We start from the raw sequence: 12590 nt of genomic DNA, 5'->3' as shown, positions 1-12590 counted from the left end.
ACACTTCTCTCACCTGGGCTGGTTCCACTCCCTGTTAGCAGCTTTCCTCAGCAGGTATCATATGGCTCTTTCATCTCCAACAGCCTGGGGTCTCTGAGGCAATCCAGGTTTCACTTTCACAGCTTCACACAATGGCCTCTCTAGACCTCCATGCAGTGACACCTGTGCCTGGCCTCAGCAGCTTTCCTCAGTCACAGAGGGAGATTCCATAACCTCTTTCTTCTAAAGCCAGAACATGTGTACAAAACAGCCAAGTTCTGCTTCTTTCTGGGGCTGTAATACGAACCCTCTCTCAATGACATCTTCACCAGCTCTCTGTTTACTATGGTTTCCTTCACTGCCTAAGCTCAGCTTTCCTGGAAATAATTGACAGGGAAAAACATCTATTCAGAATGTACTGTATGAAAAAAAAATATTTATTATCAATAAAAGAAAAGAAATTAAGTCGAGTGTGGTGTTGCTCACTTGTAATCCCGAGCTGGAGAGGCAGAGACAGGAGAAACCCTGGGACTACCATCTTGTCCTATTTGGCAGTCCCCAGGTTCCTAAGGGAAAATTTCCAAACCAAGGTGAATGGTTTCTGAATAAAAACAGCAAACATTGTCTCCTGTCCTCAACATACACATGCACACATATCCTTCATCTGTGCGCACACACATACAAACACATGTACACAAAAAACACACTGTATATCATGAATATCTATAAAAAATTTTTGTTTTACTAATAATATCTCAGTATTGATGAAGTACAAATACACAGGCATATGGGATTTTCATGTAAGACTCATTAAGTAACTGTAGTACAAAGGAGAATTTTAAATTCACAGTATTTTTATGGATCCAGAGAAAATACACTTAGAAAAGAGAATTAAAGCTGAAATGGGACTTTTGAACTATTTTTGATAGCTGAGAGTAGTTTAAATTTAAAAAAAAAATGTAAAGAGTCAGTATTGGTAAGGAGCTTCCTTTGAGTGACTTCAGCATCAGGGAACATTTATGATATAAAGTAAAGAGGAGAGAGTAAGAAAATTCCTGAGGAAATTTCAACTTATAGTGTAGAATGAAGTTAAAGGAATCGACAGCACGTGGCAGCAGAAATATCACAAGAATGCCAATGTGTAATACCACAAATTTTATTTAAAATATGAAAAATCTTGATTTTCTACTTGAATTATTACAGAGTTTAAGAAGAATATGTTTTTTGGAAAAACTAGTTGTGGCTGCATTGGAATATCACCTCACAAACATCTGTCTGTTCAGCTAAAGAGAGGGAGACAATGGCCTCTTCTGACATTGTGGGCATGAGGAATTAACAGATACATACAAGCTGACACAATACTCATGAATATAAAAAGAAGAGATAAATCATTTTATGAAAAATGTGAAAAATTATCTCTTTTTAAAAATCTGGTGGCACATAGACTGCATGTGTTTCACAATATTGACTATTCTGCTATCAGAACTGATTTGTACCAAAGGAGTAATTGTGGGATAGACATTCATCACAATCTTCTGAACACTCAGGATGACTGGGTCGTACATACGTAACAGGACTGCATTGGATGAGATGATTAAGTCCACCCAGTACATGACCACAAAGAAAACCACCAGCAGCAAGATGGTCTGGGTGGCCCTTTTCTCAGGAGATGCTCTCGGGTGTCTGAGGCTGTGAAGATGTTTGTGTTGCCTCTGATGTCTGAACAAGATGATCACCATGTATGCACTAGCACCCAGCATAACTCCTACAAGAAATACATCTCTGGAGATTACCACTGTTAAAATTAGTGCCCTTATGATGTAGTTCATGGGGAAGAGTGAAAAGAATTTAGTGACCTTCATCTGGTTGGTCTCACTCATATTGGTAAAAGCACTAGCATAGAAGATTAGGCTACTACTGAATAACAAGTTGAAAGACCAAATAAATAAGAAAGCATAAATCATGTGTTTTTTTTTAGTTTATATTTAAATTTTGCCAAGAAAGAGGAACTGGGACTGATAGTGACAGCCTGGAACACACTCAGGAGGCAGGTGATGCAGATGGAGAGGCCTCTTATCACCCTGCTTATGTAAAAATTTATCTTACATTTGAAGTCATTGTCAATGTTCAGAGACTCAAATATGTCCCAAAGCCAAATATCCCCTCCAGTGAGGAGCAACACTATGTGGATGAAGGTCAGGTGACAGGAGATCATGTCCATGGGCTTAGGTCTGTGACATAGGATTATGAAAGTATAGAAAACAAGGAGAAACATATTGGCCAGGACTCCAAGTCCAGCTTGGAAATTAAGAACAATCCTTAATGAGGACATATGTGGAAATTATATTCACCTTAAAAACATGAAAAGAAAGAATGAAATTTATGCCCTGGCAATGCTGAAGCATGCATGAGCAGTCCATATGTGGTGGTTCTGTTGACCTTGTCCATATTGGGTTTCATGGTCTAAGTTGATGAAGACAACTGACCAGGTATCTTCGTCAAGAGGGCTCCAGATCCCAACATAAATGGTTGTGGAAATCTATTTCAAATATCTGAAAAAAATATAATAGAGTATTCAGCAAACTTTTGATTAACTGGTCAGTATGTCTAAATCATCATTCTGTTTTGCCTATTTATCCTTGATTAACCCATCTCTTTAATTTTTGAAGTTTCACATTAGACATGGCCTATGTTTCTAAATAACCTCAATATTTCTCCTGGACATACAACATATTGAGCATGATAAATGCATTCTTAGCCATATGTATACTAAATGCACACTTTATGTGCTTGTATTGCACCTAGACCACATGCCTTAGAAATTCAATTCTACTGATCTGGCTTATATTGCCTCATTTTATAGTTAACACTGGAAACAGCAGTGATAAGAATACAGGAGCATAATCATATTTGTACAACTGATTAAAAATTATGTTGATCTGGGAAAAATCACAAAATATACCCAAAAGAGTGAGGAGAGTCAGTTTTATATTCCATATTTTTAATAACCTCTAATTTAAACTATCCATGTATTCATTCCTAATTCTGATGGAATCAGAGTTGATAATTCATGATAATCCCACTATTTTAATGAGTGGGATGTCCATCACTATTTATCTATTTATTTTTATTTTTCAATGAACTTACCACCCCAGAATCTGGGATTAAAGACAATGATACAGTTGAAGGCCATAAGTGCACTTTTCACACCGTATTAAATTTATAACCATTATTGTTATAAATGCTCCTAGATATCTCCCAGTTTACTTCCCATCCCATTTAAAACTTGTGTGAACTCTAACTATGGTTTAAAGAAGAAACACCCAACTATCAAGACAAATGTTATTTTTCTTTATTTTTAACAGCAGGATAGTGGTGGGGGATAAATCATTAATAGTATGATTCCTTTGGGGATTTTCATCCATCTTTTGTTTCTTTACCTACTGATGTCCATCTTCTGTATTTATAACCTTCCCTTTATATAAGAACCCCCCATTTTCTCCTTTCCTTATCAAATCAATTGTATCCTGATACTCCCCTGTACCTTTCTCCCACCTCCTTCTTTATGTTCTTCCCTCCTCCCTCCTAAGGAGCCTACCCTTTCCCATTTCCCTAATAAAATCGCTTGTACCCTGTTATTCTTCTCTCCTTTGCTACCCTTGATCAACCCCATCTAGGCCATGGCCCCATTTTGTTTTTTGATATCTGTAGTTTACAAAGGCTAAATACTCATATCTGAAGATGTGGAGCTACAAGCCCCCAATAAGACAGAGCATGTGACACTAAGAAAAACACTATTTTCAACACATTGTGGCAAACATGAGCTTGCCAAAGACGACCACATAGTGACCCTGTTTTAGAATCTCGGTTTTAAAAGAGATTCCTTTCCACCCTTCCTCCATCTCAACCATCCCATTCCCCCAGGGTCTCCCCATCCTCCCCTCCTCACTTTTCTCTCCCCATCTCCAAATATCCCCTTACTCCCAACCCACCCCCACTCCCAAGATCCCAACTTTTGCCTGGCAATCTAGTCTACTTCCAATATCCTGGAGGATAACTATATATTTTTCTCTGGATTAACCTTCTTATTTAGCTTCTCTAGGATCATGAATTATAGGCTCACTGACCTTTATTTATGTTCAGAATCCACTTATGAGTGAGTACATACCAAATTCACTTTTTGGGTCTGGGTTACCTCACTCAGGATAGTGTTTTCTATTTCCATCCATTTGCATGCAAAGTTCAAGATGTCATTGTTTTTTTTTTTTTAATCGTTGAGTAGTACTCTAATGTGTATATATTCCACACTTTCCTTACCCATTCTTCCATTGAAGGGCATCTAGGTTGTATCCAGGTTTTGGCTATTACAAATAATGCTGCTATGAATATAGTTGAACAAATGCTTTTATAGTATGATAGGGCATCTCTTGGGTATATTCCCAAGAGTGGTATTGCTAGGTCCTGGGGTAAGTTGATCCCAAATTTCCTGAGAAACCGCCACACTGCTTTCCAAAGTGTTTGCACAAGTTTGCATTCCCACCAGCAATGGATGAGTGTACCCGATATCTTAATTAAGGGAGCCATTTTAGGGTTGGCAAGAGAGTTGACTCTAGAGGGGTTCCCAGGTATCAGTGGAGATGTCCCCAGCTAGTTCCTTGGGCAGCTGAGGAGAGGGAGCCTGAAATGGCCCGATGCTATAGCCATATTGATGAATATCTTGCATATCACCATTGAAGCTTCATCTGGCGATGAATGGAGATAGAGACAGAGACCCACATTGGAGCGCTGGACTGAGCTCCCAAGACCCAAATGAGGAGCAGAAGAAGGGAGAACATGAGCAAGGAAGTCAGGACTGCGAGGGTGCACCCACCCACTGAGACGGTGGGGCTGATCTAATGGGAGCTCACCAAGGCCTGCTCCACTGGGACTGAAAAAGCATGGGATCAATCCGGACTCTCTGAATGTGGCTGACAGTGAGGGCTGACTGAGAAGCCAAGGACAATGGCACTGGGTTTTGATTCTACTGCATGTACTGGCTTTGAGGGACCCTAGTCTGTTTAGATGCTCACCTTCCTGGACCTGGATAGAGGGGGGAGGAGGACCTTGGACTTCCCACGGGGCAGGGAACCCTGACTGCTCTTTGGACTGGAGAGGGATGCTGAGAGGAGTGGGGGGGGAGGGAAATGGGAAGTGGGGAAGAGGTAGAAATTTTTAATAATAAAAAATTAAAAATATAGATTCCTTCCCATGCAGTGGAAATCAAGGGCCCCACTGTCATCAACATCATCAACACACAGACAGTTTTTATATTTTCAACAAACAGTCTTAGCTTTGGTGCTTTTGTTAGTTATTTAGCCTGGTTACCAGTATCATTATTTTATCAAATTCGTATAATTTCTTACTTTAAAATCAACTCTATGATAGAGAAATAGAAAACTATACCAAGATTCTTGCAAGAAAGAGTGGCCAATTGTATTTTCAAGTTCACTTATATATTCCACATATATATAAGTGCATGCATGTATATGTAGAAATAATTCAGAAGAAAGTAAATGAGACCAAACCTAAGAATAATTGGGGTAGAAGAAGGAGAAGAATTACAACTCAAAGGCCCAGAAAACATATTCAACAAAATTATAGATACCTGTGTTTTTGTGGGTGTAGTTAGATTTTGTGGGTTGGGGTTTTACTTAGTTTCTGGATACATATTGTTTAAATCTGTTTTTGTCATGGAATATCTTGTTTTCTCCATTGATGGTGAATGAAAGCTTTGCTGCATATAGTAGTCTGGGCTTGCATCCGCAGTCTCTTAAGGTCTGCAACACATCTATCCAGGACCTTAAAGCTTTCATTGTTTCCATTTAAAAATTGAGTGTAATTCTGATAGTTTTACCTTTATATGTTACTTGACAGGGAGTAACTCCCTGTGTCTTATCGGTTCACCAGAAATTAGTCTGAATTTAACAACAATACTACTCTCACAAAGCCTACAAACTGATGGAAATTAAACAGTCAACTACTGAACCACCCCAGGTCAAGGAAGAAATAAAGAAAAAAATTAAAAACTTCCTTGAATAAAACAAAAAAGGAAGACACAACATACCCAAACCTATGGGGCACTATGAAAGGAGTGCTAACAGGAAAGTTCATGGCATTAAGTGCCCACATAAAGAAAATGAAGAAAGCTCTCACTAGTGACTTAACAGCACACCCCAAAGTTCTAGAACAAAAAGAAGCAGACTCACCCAGGAGGAATAGAAGACAAAAAATAATCAAATTGAGGGCTGAAATCAACAAAATAGAAACAAAGAAAACAATAAACAATACGAAGAATCAGTGAAACAAAGAGCTGGTTCTTTGAGAAAATTAACAAGATTGACAAACCTTTATCTAAACTAATCAAAAGGCAGAGAGAGAACATCCAATTTAACAAACTCAGAAAAGAAAGGGAGACATAACAACAGACAATGAGAAAACCATGAGAAACATTAGGTCATACAACAAAAATCTGTACTCCACAAAATTGGAAAATGTAAAAGAAATGGACAATTTTTTAGATAGATACCATATACCAAAATTAAATCACGACCATGTGTGCAATTTAAATAGACCTACAAGCTGCTAGGAAATAGAAGCTGTCATCAAAATCATCACAACCAAAAAAGGCCCAGAGCTGGATTGTTTTAGAGCACAAGTCTATCAGAAATTCCAAGATGAGTTAATATCTATACTCCTCAAAGATTTCCACATAATAGAAACAGAAGGGACATTGCCAATTTTTTTATGAGGCTACAGTTACCCTGATACAAAAACCACACAAAGACTCAACCAAGAAAGATAATTACAGACCAATATCACTCATAAACATCAATGCAAAAATTCCCAATAAAATACTGGCAAAGCGAATCCAAGAACACATCAAAAAAAAAATCATCCATCATGATCAAGTAGGCTTTATCCCAGAGATCCAGGGCTGGTTCAACATATAAAAATCTATCAATGTGATCCATCATATAAATAAACTGAAAGAAAAAGCCATATGATCATTCATTAGATGCTGAAAAAGCATTTGACAAAATCCAACACACCTTCATGATAAAGTTTTGGAGAGATGAGGAATATAGGGATTGTATCTAAATATAATAAAAGAAAAATACAGCAAGCTGACAGGTAACATCAAATTAAATAGAGAGAAACTCAAAGCTATTCCACTAAAATCAGGAACAAGTCAAGGCTGTCCACACTCTCCATATCTCCTCAACATAGTTCTTGAAGTTTTAGCAATAGCAATAACACAACAAAAGGAGATCAAGGGGATTCAAATTAAAAAGGAAGAAGTCAGACTTTCTTTATTGCAGATGATATGATAGTATACATAAGTGACCCCAAAAACTCTACCAGAAAACTCCTACAGCTGATACATACCTTCAGTGATGTGACAGGATACCAGATCATCTCAAAAAAATTAATAGCCCTCCTATACACAAAGGATAAAGAAGCTGTGAGGGAAATCAGAGAAACATCAACTTTAACAATAGCCACAAATAACATAAAGTATCTTGGGGTAGCACTACCCATGGAAGTGAAAGACCTATTTGACAGGAACTTTATGTCTTTGAAGAAAGAAACTGAAGATACCACAAAATGGAAAGATCTCCCATGTTCTTGGATAGGAGGGATCAACATAGTAAAAATGGCAATCCTACCAAAAGCAATCTATAGATTCAATGAAATACCCATCAAAATCCCAACACAATTCTTCACAGATTTAAAAAAAAAGCATAATCAACTTCATATGGAAAAAACAAAAAACCCAAGATTGATGGTGAAACTCTGTCAACAAATCATATCTAGTTAAGGCATGGCTACCTGGAGCCCAGGAAGAAAAACTGGGAGGACGCAGGTGTATGCTCTCTCTGCATGGCTCCCACTGGACAGAAAGGAAGTTGGACCTCCCACTCTTGTAGTGTGAGTTTCCCCTTATCACCATTAAAATATAGTTGTTATTCTTGAGCTGGCCTGGTTATTTATCGTACCGACCTAATTCACAACACTTGGTACCTGATTCGTGGGGCCACTAGAGTCTCTGGTAGCTCTGGCCAGCCGCGGTCATGCTGTGTTCACTCAGCATTCATTTTGGCATAGACTGTCCCAGCTCAGCACTCAGCTCTGAGCTCCATAGCCATCCCCTCAGCTCCCTTTGGCTCCTCTCAGCTCCCCTGTCCGCTATTGCTGCCACCAAAGCTGCCACCACCAGAGCTCCTGCAGCCAGAGCCGGAGCCAGAGTGGGAGATTTGTCTAGTGTAGCTACTGAACAGCCAAAAACCTTCACAGAGCACACGGTCTGTGATTTACTAAAACCTTCTTGATTTGAGTATATTTTTCAGCTACCCCACTTAAATTCAGATCCAAACAGAGCAGGTGAATTCAAGTGCACTGCAACATCTACTGGCAGGCATCGGTTATTGCACCTACTCCAACTGATTAAACCACAGGTGAGATATATTATTTTTTAAATATCATTAATATGTTACTGATTTTTTAAAAAGGGAAATATGTCAGACAATCTAACATCCAAGTTTTCAATGGCCTTTTCACTTACTTTTCACTTACACCATGCGTGAGGTCTACAAGACGCATATGACATACTTCCTACACTGTTATGACTATGGTTTGGTTTTGTCTTATATATTTTTTTCTGAAAGTATGGTTTGACAATAGGAAAACGATGCAGTCTTTACAGACTGAATCCAGGCTTCTTAGAAGAAGAAGTTGGAAATCTAAAAAACACGACCATCTTAACTAACAATTTTCAGTCAGCTGAGGTACTTTTAAACATGATACAGACTGGTGACAAGCTTCTTAAAGTGGAAGTCTTACATCTACAGGCAATACAAACATTTTAAATACCAAAACTCAGTCAAATTAGGTTCTTTTAGAAGTGGTCCAGACTGATACCAAACTTTTCAAAAAGGAGATTGCACTTCTGAAGGAGGATACTAGGACTTTGCTTAACAGGACTCAGTCAACTGAGACATTTTTGGAAAATGTACAGTCTGAAAGTAATTTATTTAAAGAGAGATTTAGCACTCTGGAGAAGGAAACAGCTGATTTGACACATAACAGTAATTCATTTAAGGAATAATTCAGCACTCTGGAGAAGGAAACAGCTGATTTGACACATAAACCCCAGTCCATGACAATGGGTGCTAAAACATTATTTGAAAGAATCCACACTGTTGAATGTATTAATCGGACTCTGACAGATCGACTGAGAGAATGTCTTTACAGGAAGGTAATATGCATGCCATGAAGATTATGTGCAAGTATGAGACAATATCTCTAATAGACAGACTTCATACCTTAGAATCCCCAATGAGGGCATTAGAGCAGAATACTGGACAGTAGGTCCAGAATTTGCTAAAGGCAGTGATAAACAGATTTGAAAGGATTGGGGGAATTATCAACTTTGATGACCATGAGCAATAGGTAAAAAGGCAAAATTTAACTTCATCAGTACATAAAACTCTTCGAGACAGTTCCCCCAGAGTTTTACCTGCCTTTCCAGTAATAACATCAGAAAAAGTATCCAGCTCCAAATACTCTAAGGTTATCAAAGACTATACACAGGAGCCCATACGTGTGAGTGATTTAACAGAAATTAAACAAGCAATTGTGACTTACGGACTACATTCGTCCTTTGTTAGAGAGATGGTCAAAACCTGGGCTTTCAGTAACAAAGCTGCATCTCACAAGTGGGCTCATTTAATCTCAGCTGTCCTAGAAAGTGGACCGCCATTGCACTGGTGATGCTTTCTTCAAGAGGAGGCAAGAATTTTAGAGCAACAGGAAAGAGCAAAAAGAACTAAGATTTCCCTAGATCAAATTCTAGGTGACCAACTCTACTCTGATTCTCAGGATCAAGCTCTTTATGATGAACACACCCAGTCAGTATGTACCACAGCAGCTTTAAAAGCTTGAGACAGGTTTCAGGAACTAGGACAGAGAGTTGAATCATATCTTGTGGTATTTTTTTGGGAGAAATTAATAGCAATTATCCCAAAGGGACAGACTTAACCTTATAAAAAGAATTTCTTGGATTCTTCACCGAATTGTAAATGATGCTCTAATAACTTGAGCCTGTACATTTTATACTGATGCAAATAAAACAGGAAAGGTCACAAATCAGAAGAATTAAGTAAGGTGGAACAAAGCCCTTACAATTCTGACCAGAAAGCAGAATTATATGCTATTCTCACCATGCTACAGGATTTTAAAAAACCTCTTAATATAGTGATTGATTCACAATATGCAGAAAGAGTCATCTTGCATATTGAAACCACTGAATTTATACCAGATGATAGAGAATTGACTTCATTATTTATCCATGTACAAGACACAATCAGAAATAGGCTTGGCCTACATACATAACACACAGTTGATCCCACATGGGTCTGGCAGGTTCTCTAGCACAAGATAATGCTGAAATTGATCAATTGTTGATTGGTACAATGTTGCAAGCCTCAGAATTTCATAGAAAACATCATGTAAATAGCAAAATTTAAAGATAGAGTTTTCTATTACATTGTAACAAGCTAAGGAGGTTATAAAGAAATGCCCTACTTTCTCTTTGTATAAGCAAATGCCACTACACGCAGGGACTAACCAAAAGGGTACTCGAATGAAATCTGGCAGATGGATGTGTTCCATTTTGCAGAATTTGGAAAATTAAAATATGTACACCACACCATTTGATACTTATTCAGGCTTTTAATGGGCAACTGCTTTAAGCTCAAAAAAGCTGATTCAGTAATCACCCATTTCTTGGAAGTTATGGCCATAATGGGTATATCTGCACAAATAAAGACAAATAATGGTCCAGCTTATATCTTTAGGAAAATGAAAAGGTTTTTTTGCTTATTATAATATTAACCATGTTACAAGTATACCACATAATCCTACAGGACAAGCAGTTGTAGAAAGACCAAATCAAACTATAAAGGATATGTTAAACCAACAGAAAGGGGTGGAAAATACCCCCCAGAAATAGACTACATAATGCTTTATTGATCTTGAATTTTCTTAACACTAATGAGAATGGGACAACGGCAGCAGAGAGACATTGGATGATGAAAAAGTCTGCTGAATTAAATCAACCTGTTTATTTCAGGATGTGCTGACCTCACAATGGAAGCCAGGAGATATGCTCCATTGGGGAAGGTGTTTTGCTCTTGTTTCCACAGGAGAAGAAAAATTGTGGATACCATCAAAATTAATAAAGGTTCAGTTTGAAGAGGAGGAACCACTTGGAAAGGAGAAATAACAGTTCATCCACAATGATGATAATCATACAGGTGGTAAGAAAAATATATAGGATTGGGGCAGGATTCTGTTCTTATCTCTGCCATAAAAACACTTATCTTCAAAAAAAATTCAAGGGACCCTGGATGTTTGAAGACTGACAAATGGAAACAATTTACAACCCAATAAGGATCAGCAAGAAAATAGAATAGGTCCCATAAGTGAAAATATTCAACACATACATTTATATATATATTAATGTATTTACATTTATAAGTATATAGAGCTGTTTTGGGAGTTGGACTCTGGATTATTCCGTCTCTAATTCCAAGCCTGTTGTTAAGAGAAAACCCAGAGTTTCTGTCTCATGTCAAGAGCCATGATATGGGACAGAAGCAAAAAATGATTTATAAATCTTCTTTGCCTTCCTTCATATCTATTGTTGTCTTTATCATACCTTTCATTGAATATATACGTCTATATATGTCTATGTAGATAATGCTTAAGTTTTCCATAATGAACAATAAATTTTCCTGCAGTAATCTTTGAAGTTTCCAGGAAGAATATGGGGCCCAACAACAACTCCACCTGGTTGATATAGCACCATGATACTGATAGCACTACTGCAAGATCATATTTGGGTACCAGCTGCACAAGATGATTCCAAATTGGTTAGCTGAAATGGTGCACCTCTTTTACAACATTCTGGCCAGACCACCATGAAATACTCAGAGACTATTTACAATCTTACCAGACATTGATCTTGGAATTTAACCAATATTTCACTCTCACAGGATCCCCTGGAAAGAATGATGCCCCCATGTCAGATGGAAGCTATTTTAGAGGACAACATCCCCTCTCCCAGCAAACTTTGCCCTCAGGCTTAGGGGCATCATTTAGGGCTTGATTATAAGTGGTATATGGTTGAGAGTTGGGGAGGAATTGTATAAGCTCAGGGATCTTTTTGAAAGAAAAAGGAAAGTTAAATGATGGGATAATAGATTTGTATTTGTGAGTTATCGTTTTTAGACAATTATATTGGTATCAATTCTTGTATATTGATACAAAGCTAAACTATATTGAATATTGTATGCATGTATGCTTTTACTTCTGTTTAAAACATTGTTTATGTTTTGATATATATTTACCATATTGCAGTATACATTACTACCTCTGATAAAGATACTTATACATTCTTTACATTTGAAGGTCATTGTCCTCATTTATTGCACAGTTGTTTATTGTCTTAGTCTTTAAGTTAGATAGGTATTGAGAATTATAGATCAATAGTTATCTATGTTTGACATATT

The 12590-nt window shown here is 37.6% G+C and overlaps 1 pseudogene; it reads right to left on the bottom strand.

The window, feature by feature from the left end:
- Positions 1-1391: 1391 nt before the first annotated feature.
- LOC119807058 lies at positions 1392-2311 on the bottom strand (annotated as a pseudogene).
- Positions 2312-12590: the final 10279 nt, after the last annotated feature.

This window comes from Arvicola amphibius, chromosome 2 (assembly GCF_903992535.2).
Source record: "Arvicola amphibius chromosome 2, mArvAmp1.2, whole genome shotgun sequence".
NCBI classification, from domain to species: domain Eukaryota; kingdom Metazoa; phylum Chordata; class Mammalia; order Rodentia; family Cricetidae; genus Arvicola; species Arvicola amphibius.
The sequence above is the reverse complement of the archived record's forward strand: the minus strand, read 5'-3'. Positions and strand labels throughout refer to the sequence as shown.